We start from the raw sequence: 11,205 nt of genomic DNA on the forward strand, positions 1-11,205 counted from the left end.
AGCCAGGGCTCTTAACCACTGAGCCATCTCTCCAGCCCCTGTATCTGTTTTCTTTAACCGCATCTACAAAGCCAATCTCCTCTGCTCAGCCCTGGAACACTTACTCCAGTGTATAGAATGAATTGTTTCTGGATCCTGGCATTACAAAGGTCAATTAGAAGCTGGCCCTCATGACTCTGGCCTGTAATCCCAACTACTCAGGAGGCAGAGGCAGGAGGATTGCCTGGGCTACAGAGTGAATCAGAGTCAGCATGAGCAGTTTCATGAATTTTTTTTCTCAAAATAAAAAGCGAAGATGGCTGGAGCTAAAAGCTTAATGCTAGAGAGCTCACCCGGTGCGCAGAGGTCCCAGGTTCAGGTCCCACTATTTAAAAAGAGAGGGAGAGCCTGTTGTAGTATTGTCTTTTACTAGTTCTTGGTTTTAAAAATGGCCTCAACAGGGTATATTCAAGAGCTCAGTGATGACGTGTGACCAGTAAAGGACCTTAGTAAGGTCTAGATGCAGGAATGTGGGAGGAGCGGGGAGTAAGGATGGCGACTGTGTCTTCTACAAGAATCTTTTAAAAAATCAATTGATTTTAAATTGATTTTTAAATTTATGTGTATGGGTATTTTGCCTGCATGTATGTCCTCAGAGGTAAGAGGAGGGCATGGGATCTCCTGGAACTAGAATTACACACAGGTGTGAGCTGCCATGTAGGTGTTGGGGATTGAACATGGGTCCTTTGGAAGATCAGTCAGTGTTATTAACCACCAAGCCATCTCTCTAGCCCTCTACTTAGAATCTTTTTATTTATTATTATTATTTATTTATTTAGGTTTTTCGAGACAGGATTTCTCTGTGTAGCTTTGCGCCTTTCCTGGAACGCCTGGCTACCAAGTGAGTTCCAGAATCTTTTTATTTTATTTTATTTTTTAATTCATCTATTTATTTTACATCCTGGCCACAGCCTCCTCCCATCCTTCCCTCCCAGTCCTTCCTCCCCATTTCCACCCTCAACCTCCTCCTCTTCCTGCTGCTCCATCCAGGAAAGAGCAGGTCTCCCATGAGTATCAATAAACCATGGCCTATCAGGTTGAGTCAGACTAAGCCCCTCCCCATGTATTAAGGCTGGGCAAGGTGACCCAGTATGAGTAGGGTCTCAAAAGCCGGTAAAAAGTCAGATACAGCCCCTGTTCCCCTGTTAGGAGTCCCACAGGAGGACCAAGCTACACAACTGTAACATATCTGTAAAGTGTCTAAGTCAGTCCCACGAAGGTCCCTGGATGTCAGTTCAGTCTCTGTAAGCTCCTACGAGCCCAGGTTGATTGTGTGAGTTTTCCCGAAGTGTCCTTGGCCCCTCAGGCTCCTACACTCCCTCCTCCTCCTCCTCCTCCTCCACAGGATTCCTGAACTCCGCCTAATGTTTGGCTGTGGGTCTCTGCCTCTGCTTCCATCAATTGCTGGACGGTGCCTCTCATGACAATTGGGCCAGGCACCAATCTGGTCACAGGAGATGGCCAGTTCAGGCTACTTATAGGCTATCTCTAGGGGTCTAAGTTGGGGTCCTCTCTGTTGACTCCTGGGAGATTCCCCTGCGGCAGGCTTCCACCCTACTCCAAATTGTACCCCCCACCTCCCAGCAGTCTCCCTCAGCAGTCTTTCCCTCCATGCCCCCTCCCCAGCCTGATCGATCATCTTCACATCTCCACCCTCCCTCAGTCCACTCACAAAATATCTTCTATTTCCCCTTCCCAGGGAGATCTGGGTGTCTCCCCATGAATGAACCCTCCTTGTTACCTATTCTCTCTAGGTCTGTGGATTGTTAGCATAGTTATCCTTTATTTTGTAGCTAATATCTACTTATGAGTGAGTACATACCATGTTTGTCTTTCTCAGTCTGGGTTACCTCACTCGGGATGATTCTTTCTAGTTCCATCCATTTGCCTGCAAATTTACTGGTGTCCTTATTTTTAATAGCCGAGTAATTATCTGAGTACATTGTGTAAATGTACCACATTTTCTTCATTCATTCCTCAGTTGAGGGACATCTAGGTTGTTTCTAGGTTCTGACTATTACAAATAAAGCTTCTGTGAACATAGTTGCACAAGTGTCCTTGTGGTATGATTGAGCATCCTTTGGGTATATGCCCAGGAGCAGTATTACAGGGTCATGATTGATTCTCAGTATTCTGAGGAGCCGCCACACTGATGTCCAAAGTGGCTGCACAAGTTTGCAGTCCCATCAGCAGTGGAGGAGTGTTCCCCTTACTCCACATCCTCTCCAGCATAGGTAGTCATCAGTGTTTTTGATCTTAGCCATTCTGACAGGTGTAAGATAGAATCTTAGAGTGGTTTTGATTTGCATTTCCCTGATAGCTAAGGATGTTGAACATTTCTTTAAGTGTTTCTCATTCACTTGGAATTCCTCTGTCGAGAATTCTCTGTTTGGATCTGTATCCCATTTTTAATTGGATTATTTGGTATGTTGCTATCTAGTTTCTTGAGTTCTTTATATATTTTGGAAACTAGGCCTCTTTCAGATGCGGGGTTGGTAAAGAATTTTTTCCATTCTCTAGGCTGCCATTTTGTCCTATTGATGGTGCCTTTTGCCCTACAGAAGCTTCTCACTTTCATGAGGTCCCGGTTGTTAATTGTCGATCTCGGGGCCTGTGCTGTCCATGTTCTGTTAGGGAGTGGTCTCCTATGCCATGTGTTCAAGATTATTTTTCACTTTCTCTTCTCAGGTTCAGGTTCAGTGTGTCTGGAGTTATGTTGAGGTCTTTGACCCACGTGGACTTGAGTTTTATGCAGGGTGATAAATATGGATCAATTTGTATTCTTCTACATGCTGGCATCCAGTTAGACCAGCACCATTTGTTGAAGATGCTTTCTTTTTTCCGTTGTATAATTTTGGCTTCCTTGATGAAAATCAGGTGTCTATAGATGTGTATATTTATATCTGGGTCTTTGATTCAATTCCATTGCTCCACATGGCCGGTTTTATGCCAATACCATTCGGTTTTTATTATGACAGCTCTGTAGTAGAGCTAGAAATCAGGGATTGTGATGCCTCCAGAAGTTCCTTTACTGTACAGGATTTTTTTTGGCTATCCTGAGTTTTTTGTTTTTCCATATGAAGTTGAGTGTTGCTCTTTCAAGGTCTGTAAAGAATTGTGTTGGGATTTAACAGGGATTGCACTGAATCTGCAGATTGCTTTTGGTAGGATGGCCATTTTTACTATTTTAATCCTACCGATTCATGAGCATGGGAGATCTTTCCATCTTCTGATATCTTCTTCAATTTCTTTATTCAAAGACTTGAAGTTCTTGTCATATTTGTCTTTCACTTGCTTGATTAGAGTTATACCAAGATATTTTATATTATTTGAGGCTATTGTAAATGGTGTTGATTCTCTGATTTCTTTCTAAGCCCACTTATTGTTATATTCCTTGTATCCATGATCTCTCCAAGACGTTTATCATGAAGGGGTGTTGGATTTTGTCAAAGGCTTTTTCAGCATCTAATGAGATAGATAATCATAAGGTTTTTTTCTTTCAGTTTGTTGATGTGGTGGATTACATTGACAGATTTTCATATGTTGAACCATCCCTTCATCTCTGGGATTTCCTTATGGTTATCAGTCTATTTAAATTGTTTATCTGATTTTGGTTTAACTTAGGTAAGTGGTATCTAACAAGAACTTTGCCCACTTCTTTTTGATTTTCCAATTTTGTGGAGTACAGGTTTTTGAAGTTTGACTAATGATTCTCTATATTTCCTCAGAGTCTGTTGTTATATTCCCCTTTTCACTTATAAGTTTGTTGATTTGGATATTCTCTCTCTGCCTTTTAGCTGTTTTGGATAAGGGTTTATTTATTTTATTGATTTTCTCAAAGAACCAACTCTGTGTTTCATTGATTCTTTGTATTGTTCTCTTTGTTTCTATTTTATTGATTTCAGCCCTCAGTTTATTTCCTGTTGTCTACTCCTCCTGGGTGAGCTCATTTCTTTTTATTCTAGAGCTTTCAGTTGTGCTGTTAAGTTGCTGGTATGAGATTTCTCCAAACTCTTTATGAAGGCACTTGGTGCTATGAACGTTCCTCTTAGCAGCGCTCTCATTGTGTCCCATACGTTGGGTATGTTGTACATTGTTTTCATTGAATTCTAGGAAGTCTTTAATTTCTTTCTCTATTTCTTCCTGACCCAGTGGTAACTAAGTAGAGAGCTGTTCAGTTTCCATGAGTTTGTAAGCTTGCTGTTGTTGAAATCCAGCTTTAATCCATGTAGTCTGATAAGATACAGGGGGGTATTTCAATTTTTTTTAATCTGTTGAGACTTGCTTTCTACATAGAATCTTTCAACAAATGTTTTTGACTTTCACTTTATGGCAAGCAGACCCCTGGAATGCACAGAATACACTGTATTCTACCAGCTAAGGGCTTGGTACTGTGGTGATATTGTGTTCCCCAAAATATTATGCACCCTAATAAATTTACCTGGGGTCAGAGAACAGAACAGCCATAATATTAAACATAGAGGTTAGGCAGTGGTAGCACACGCCTTTAATCCTAGCATTCCAGAAGCAGAGATCCATCTGGATCTCTGTGAGTTCAAAGCCACACTGGAAACAGCCAGGCATGGTGACTCACGCCTTTAATCTCAGGAAGTGATAGCAGAAAGCAGAAAGGTATATAAGGCGTGAGGACCAGGAACTTAGAGCTGGTTAAGCTTTTCGGCTTTTAGCAGCACAGTTCAGCTGAGATCCATTCGGATGAGGACTCAGAAGCTCCAGTCTGAGGAAACAGGATCAGCTGAGGAATTGGCAAGGTGAGGAAGCTGTGGCTTGTTCTGCTTCTCTGATCTTCCAGTGTTCACTCCAACACCTGGCTCCAGGTTTGTTTTTATGAATAAGATCTTCTAACAATTCATGCTACAGATACTGACTACGGAAGGTGGTCAGGAGTCAGTCTAGAGATGGGATTCTGGGAGATAGGAGACTTCACACATTGGAATTCCAGGAAGAGTTTAGATTACTTCATGGAGGGTCCCAGGGAAAACCAGGGCCCAAGGGTGAGACTGCCAATGTCATCCTACATTCAGCAGGAACCTTGTATGCAACAGAGCTGGAATTATAGCTACTTCCTTACAATGCCTCTGTACTGTGGGAGAATTTATGCAAGGCATGTGTAGAGTGGGTTCTTCAACTGACAGCAGACCTAGAGGCCAGTCTACAGAGTAATATCTGTCCATAAGATGTTCCAGGTCTAGTTTCCAAATAAGGGATGTAAAAACAAAGTGTGTGTGTGTGTGTGTGTGTGTGTGTGTTTACACACTATATATGATATGCTAAATATTCCCAATGCAAAGGGCATGTCTTTTACTCTGAGGGCATAATATAATGTCCTTTTTTGTTATGTAGTTGGTGGTATTGTTTTTTTTTCCCACACAATTCTGAATAATAAATCAAAATATGGAATGCTTCACGAATTTGCGTGTCATCCTTGCTCAGGGGCCATGCTAATCTTCTCTGTATCGTTCCAATTTTAGTATATGTGCTGCCGAAGCGAGCACTGTTTGTTGTTTTATATCTTGGAAAAATTATATAGATTGTCATATAAAAAAAACACCAATTCTGGCTGCGGAATCTGGAAATCTGGTAATCACTGATAACAGAGACAAAACCACCCTCTGGCCATCTATCAGCCTTCTAAGGAGCTGTAGTTTATGGATGTGGCCACTAGAGGCCACTATTGTGTACAGCAGTGCAGTTTGGAGAAACCAGAAATATGGTTCCCTCTACATTTTTTTTTTTTTTTTGAGATTTATTTTATTTTTATTTTCTTAACCATTGAGCCATCTCTCTGGTCCCATTGTCTTTTACAAATTGTGGTAAGTCACGTGCGACACAACACTTAATCATTTTAACTGCCTCTCCCTGCAGTTGGGAATCTAACACTGCCTTGGAGCTGCAGGGCCGGGCGCTCTACAGCGAGCTACATCCCGATCTCACATTTCCACTCATGTAAGTGTACAGTTCGGTGGTACTGAGTGCATTTGCCACTCTGCGTAACCCTCACCAGCATGTCCATAACTATGCCCCCCCCCCCAAACTCTACACTAATTACGCAATGATTCTCCCTCCAGCCGGAGACAGCCATGCTCCTTCCGGTCTCTATGAATTTAAATACTTAGGTTTTGTCTGTAAGCAGGTCGTCTATCCTTCCGTGACCCTCTTACTTCACCTAATGTGACATCTTCAAGGTTGACCCACGATGTAGCAGGTACCAGAACTTTCTCTTTTAATGGTTATAGTCCAGTGTGCTTGTGTGCATAATGTAACTTTTAATATTTAACCTAATTCTTCTGCTTTTTCAGATAGGGTTTGGATAAGTTGCCCAAGCTGGCCTAGAATTCACTCTCTAACCCAGGCTGGCTGCAAACTTGGGATCCTTCTGCCTCAGCTTCCTGGCTGCTGAGATTCTAAGTCTGGCTCTTGAAATTTGTATAGGGGAAATTTCAACCACTCTGAAAACCGCAGAGAATAAAATGATATACTCACATAAACCCGTTTTCCACTTCCAACACAGTCATCTGATGGATTCTTCCATGTGCCCCACTGCACATTATGAAGCCAATTCCAGAAATGCCATTAACCTGCAAACAGTTTGATTAGATCTAAAAGGATTTAAAAAATTATATATTTATTATTGTTGTTGTTTTCTTTTTTCGAGACAGGGATTCCCTGTGTATCCATGGGTGTCCTGGAACTCTCTCTGTAGACCAAGCTGGCCTCAAACTCACAGAGATCCGCCTGCCTCTGTCTCCTGAGAGCTGGGATTAAAGGCACCGCCACGCCTGGCTTCGAGATTATTATTTTAAACATAACTAAAATATCGTTATCACATCCCAAAACATTTAATTGTGATTCCTTAGCACAGTCAACTCTCAAAACAGTGCCCAAATTTCTACATAACTTTTCATGCTTGGTCCGATTGTATTTTCTTAGATTTATAACAGACCACTTTAAGCTCGCAAAAGATCTGGTAGTGGTAGGAGGGACCTGGTTCTAAACCAGAAGCCGTGGGATGAGCGGATCAGAAAAACTTCTGGGATGTGAAAGAATCTTTGCCATGCAGTCTGTTCCACACTGTTTGTTTACCTGTTTGCCGGAGGCTGCGCTGCAGAGAGAATTAAAACAGAGCTGGCGAAGATGACTGCGGAGCAGCCGAGCTGCCGGAGGGCCATGCGAGGATTCGCTTGTGCTCACAGTTCTCGGCTCCGCTTCTTCCTCCCCTAGGAACACGTAGTAGCTTAGTTTTGAGACGGATCAGAAAGTCAGGAGTGCAAAGGGAACGGCTTATGCATACAACAGAAAGAAAAATTAAATGAATGAGAGATACCGGAGGACAGACACTAAGATGGGCTGGGATGTGGACGGGGGCTGGAGAGAGGGCTCCGGCTTAGGGGGGCGTGCTGCTTTTCCAGAGGAGCCGAATTCAGCTTCCAGTACTCGGGTTCTGCAGCTCGCAGCCACCTGTAACTCCAGCCCCAGGGGAGGCAGCTCCTCTTCTGCCTGCCCCACCCCATATGTGTGAGCTCACAGAAATAAAAACATCTTTCAAATAAAGGGAGAAAGGTTAGAAAACCAACATGAAAGAAGAGATTCGAGGTACTCCAAGATAAAGCTTTTGTCTCTTGTTGTTTTATTAAAGCAGAGTGCCAGACAACCAACCATAGGATACCCAGTATTTTATCTCAAAACCAGATTAATTACCTATTCTTATTTGATGCGGCTGGCACCCCTACATCCAATGCTCGGGATTCCACGGGTCAAACTGATGATTTCTGGCTCTGGAGTTTCATTCACAGAAGGTAGTTAAGCCTTTTTATTTATGTAGGTCACTTGATTTGTATGTCTAATGAAACCCGGTACTTCATAAGATAACCTTAAAAATTAGTTTAAATTTTTTTTTATTTAATTCAAATTTTAAAGTGTATTCTATGCAATGGTAAAATTATCCAGAGTAATGTAGTGATTTATAATACATTGCTTAAAGGCCCACAGTAGGTTTCACATCAACCTCCAACAAGACTTTTCTTTTCAGTACTGACGGGCTCGGCACCACGCTCAAGCATTTCAGTTTAGCTTTAGCAAAAGCAAATATTTAGATTTTAAAAGTAAACATTTGATCCAGAGTCCATTAGATGAAAAAGTTAAACTAAAGCTGCCTTGTTAGTTATGCCCCCAAAGGCAAAGTCTAAGTCAGTTGTCTATTGACCTGGAACACACTTTTTTTTTTTGGCTTTGCACAATCATATTTATAATCATTGCAAGAAGGGGATTTTTGAAAACTGGCCTCTTTGATCTACATTCCCACAAAAAGCTATTGAAAGTGCAAGTTTCTGCTCAGTTGTTTTTTCCTTTGCTTTAAAAAAAAAAAAAAAAGGTGCCAGGAATCCCACCCCACCCACCCACTGCTGGGTAACAGTCAATCATTTGTGATTCCTGGCTCAAATGCAGGCATTCATACCTAGGAAAACGCTTTGCAATGAATGGGATCTTGGTCTCTACTAAAAACAAAAAATGGCTAAAAAGAGACTTCAATTTATTTTCAAGTCCTATGGCTACATTCCTTTAATTCCTAACTGGTGAAAATATTGGCAAATGACTGGGTTTTACTTGGGGTCAGAGTGACTTCTTTGGTTGTGCCTACAGGCACTGTGGAGCATGGTTTGAGACTCAAATGGAATAAATATTGGCCCTGAACACAATGTCCAAGGAGATACAGATGAGAGAATTGAGTACTTCAGTGGAAAACAAACAAACAAACAAACAAACAAACAAACAAACAAGTAAGGGGCTGGAGAGACGGCTCAGCAGTTCCGAGCACGGGCTGCCTTCCCAGGGTTTGATTCCCAGCACCCACATGCAGGCTCGCAACCATCAGTTACTCCAGCCTGACACCCTCGTCTGCCTCTGAGAGCAAGTGGCAGGCACCTAAGTGGTACACAGACATACAGACAGACATACCCGTACACATGAGATAGGAACAACTAAGTATAATAATTCCAACAGTTGGTCTATCAAAAGTTACTTCCCGGCCTGGAGAGGTGGCTCAGCGGTTAAGAGCACTGGTTGTTCTTCCAGAGGTCCTGAGTTCAAGTCCCAGCAACCACATGGTGGCTCACAACCATTTGTAATGAGATCTGGTACCCTCTTCTGGTATACAGACAGACTGTATACATAATAAATAAATATTTTTTTAAAAAGTTACTTCCCGAAGTAACCCGGTCCTATGGAAGAATGGCAATCCTTTCAGCTGCTGAGCCCTCTCCACAGTCCCAGCATTTACTTTTATGAGAAAAGGTCAACTCCTAGTGTTCCAGATACATAATGAGAAAGTTACGCTATTTTCTGACAAATTTTCAGACAGGTTAAAGGAACACTTTTAAGCTTATGGGTTGTTTATATCAGTATTTGAGGGTACAACCTTAAGTGGGGAGAAAACAAAACTTCAAACAGGGAGCTGAAGAGAGGGCACCTGCTGCTTTTAGACGCTCTGGGGAAGGTCTTAGAGCTCACGTCAGGTGTCTCCCAGCATCCATAACTCCAGCTTTGGGGGATCTGATGGCCCTGGCCTCCATGGGCACCAGGGACGCATGCAACACACAGTACTGTCACATATGCATAAAATAAAAAGCTCAGATGCACACAATAAAAGCAACCTTCTAGAATGCATTTAAAATTAAAATAAAAAATGAAAACAGCTCCAAGCAGGCTGCCCCTTGAGATTTGAGGGAATCGGGTTTGAACTTAGCAGGATGCCAGCCCCAAGCCATCACGGCTCTGAGGAGCACCACAGCTCCAATGTTCTTTAAGGGCTTTGGGGTGCCAGCCGAGAGCAGTCCTTTGCGGAATCAAGTCTGCAGCTGTACCGGCTAGTTTTGTGGGTCAACTCGACACAAGCTAGAGTCATCAGAGAGGAAGGAGCCTCAGCTGAGGAAATGCCTCCATGAGATCCAGCTGTAAGGCACTTTTCTCAATTAGTGATCAATGGGGGAGGGGGAGGGAGGCAGGGCAGCCCATTGTGGGTGGTGCCTTCTCTGGCCTGGAGATCTTGGGTTCTATCAGAAATCACGCCCCAGCAAGCCAGGGGAAGCAAGCCAGTAAGCAGCTCCCCCACATGGCCTCTGCAGCAGCCCCTGTCCTCAGGTTCCAGCACTGCTTGAGTTCCTGTTCTGACTTCCTCCAATGATGGACTATGATCCGGAAGTGTAAGCCAAATAAACTCTTTCCTCCCCAACTAACTTTTTGTTCATAGTGTTTCGTCGCAGCAATCGAAACCCTAACTAAAACAGCCGGTTACTGATGGGAATGCGGGTCTTGGAAGCAACTGTGGGAATATTTGTCTGCAGCAGAAGCGCATAGTCTCAGAGGCTGAGGCAGGAACGACTCCCCTAGAGCCTCTGGTAGAGGCCTGGAGGTTGGCTCACTCCCTGTCCAGGGCAGAAGCCTCAAGCACAGGCAGTCTGTGGTGAGTCTGTCCCAGCAACTGTTGAAGACGATCTTCCTTCTCCAGTGAACGAGCTCCTGGGAAGCGTTTGGGCCTGAACTGACACACAAACATAAATGTCTGTGGTGGTTTGAATCAGAACGGTCTCCATAGGCTCGCATATTTGAATGCTTAGTCATCGGGGGTGGCACTGTTTGAGGATAAGGAGGTGTGGCCTTGTTGGAGGACCTATGTGTGGGGGTGGGCTTTGAGGTTTCAACAGCTCATGCCAGGCCCAGTGTCTCTCTCTCTCTGCCTGAAGATCAGGATATGTCTCTCAACTACTTCTCCATCACCATGCCTGCCTGTAGGCCGAAATGCTGTCCTCCATAATGACAGTGGACTAAACCTCTGAACCTGTAAGCCAGCCCGAGTTAAATGCTTTCCTTGATAAGCGTTGCCTTGGCTGTGGAATCTCTTCACAGCGATAGAACAGTGACTAAGACAGTGTCTGCTAGAGCTCTTGACTCTAGCCTGCAAAAAGGAACGAAGAAGGTATGAGGTGCAATATGCTGTCAGGAAGCCTGTTTGCTAGGAGAGTCAAGTCATTCCTAAGCACGTCTCAGCTCCGAGATGCTGAAGGGAAGGTTTTATTCTGCACATTCTGGAAGCATGTCTCAGAAGATGAAGGGCAGTCCTGCTACCTCGAAACAGTCAATGCAGCCCAT

General features: G+C 43.5%; 1 long non-coding RNA gene and 1 other non-coding gene across 3 annotated transcripts in view; both read right to left on the reverse strand.

Annotated features, from left to right (window-relative positions):
• LOC121827570 (uncharacterized) overlaps window positions 1–7,876 on the reverse strand; it is a 9,625-nt gene extending 1,749 nt beyond the window's left edge. Inside the window, exons 1-4 of one of the 2 annotated variants that reach the window (XR_013049075.1) lie at window positions 7,759–7,876; window positions 7,144–7,277; window positions 6,544–6,638; window positions 1–4,272 (exon numbers count right to left, since the gene is read on the reverse strand). The exon at window positions 1–4,272 is cut by the window's left edge and continues 1,749 nt beyond it. This is a non-coding gene — a long non-coding RNA (uncharacterized LOC121827570). Of the gene's footprint in view, window positions 4,273–6,543; window positions 6,639–7,143; window positions 7,278–7,384; window positions 7,551–7,758 lie in introns of those variants that run through there. The other variant, XR_006069872.2, reaches the window with a different exon arrangement.
• LOC121827674 (U6 spliceosomal RNA) lies at window positions 5,449–5,555 on the reverse strand. The gene has a single exon (XR_006069993.1). It is a non-coding gene; the product is annotated as a U6 spliceosomal RNA (small nuclear RNA).
• Window positions 7,877–11,205: the final 3,329 nt, after the last annotated feature.

This window comes from Peromyscus maniculatus, chromosome 2 (assembly GCF_049852395.1).
Source record: "Peromyscus maniculatus bairdii isolate BWxNUB_F1_BW_parent chromosome 2, HU_Pman_BW_mat_3.1, whole genome shotgun sequence".
Taxonomy (NCBI): Eukaryota; Metazoa; Chordata; class Mammalia; order Rodentia; family Cricetidae; genus Peromyscus; species Peromyscus maniculatus.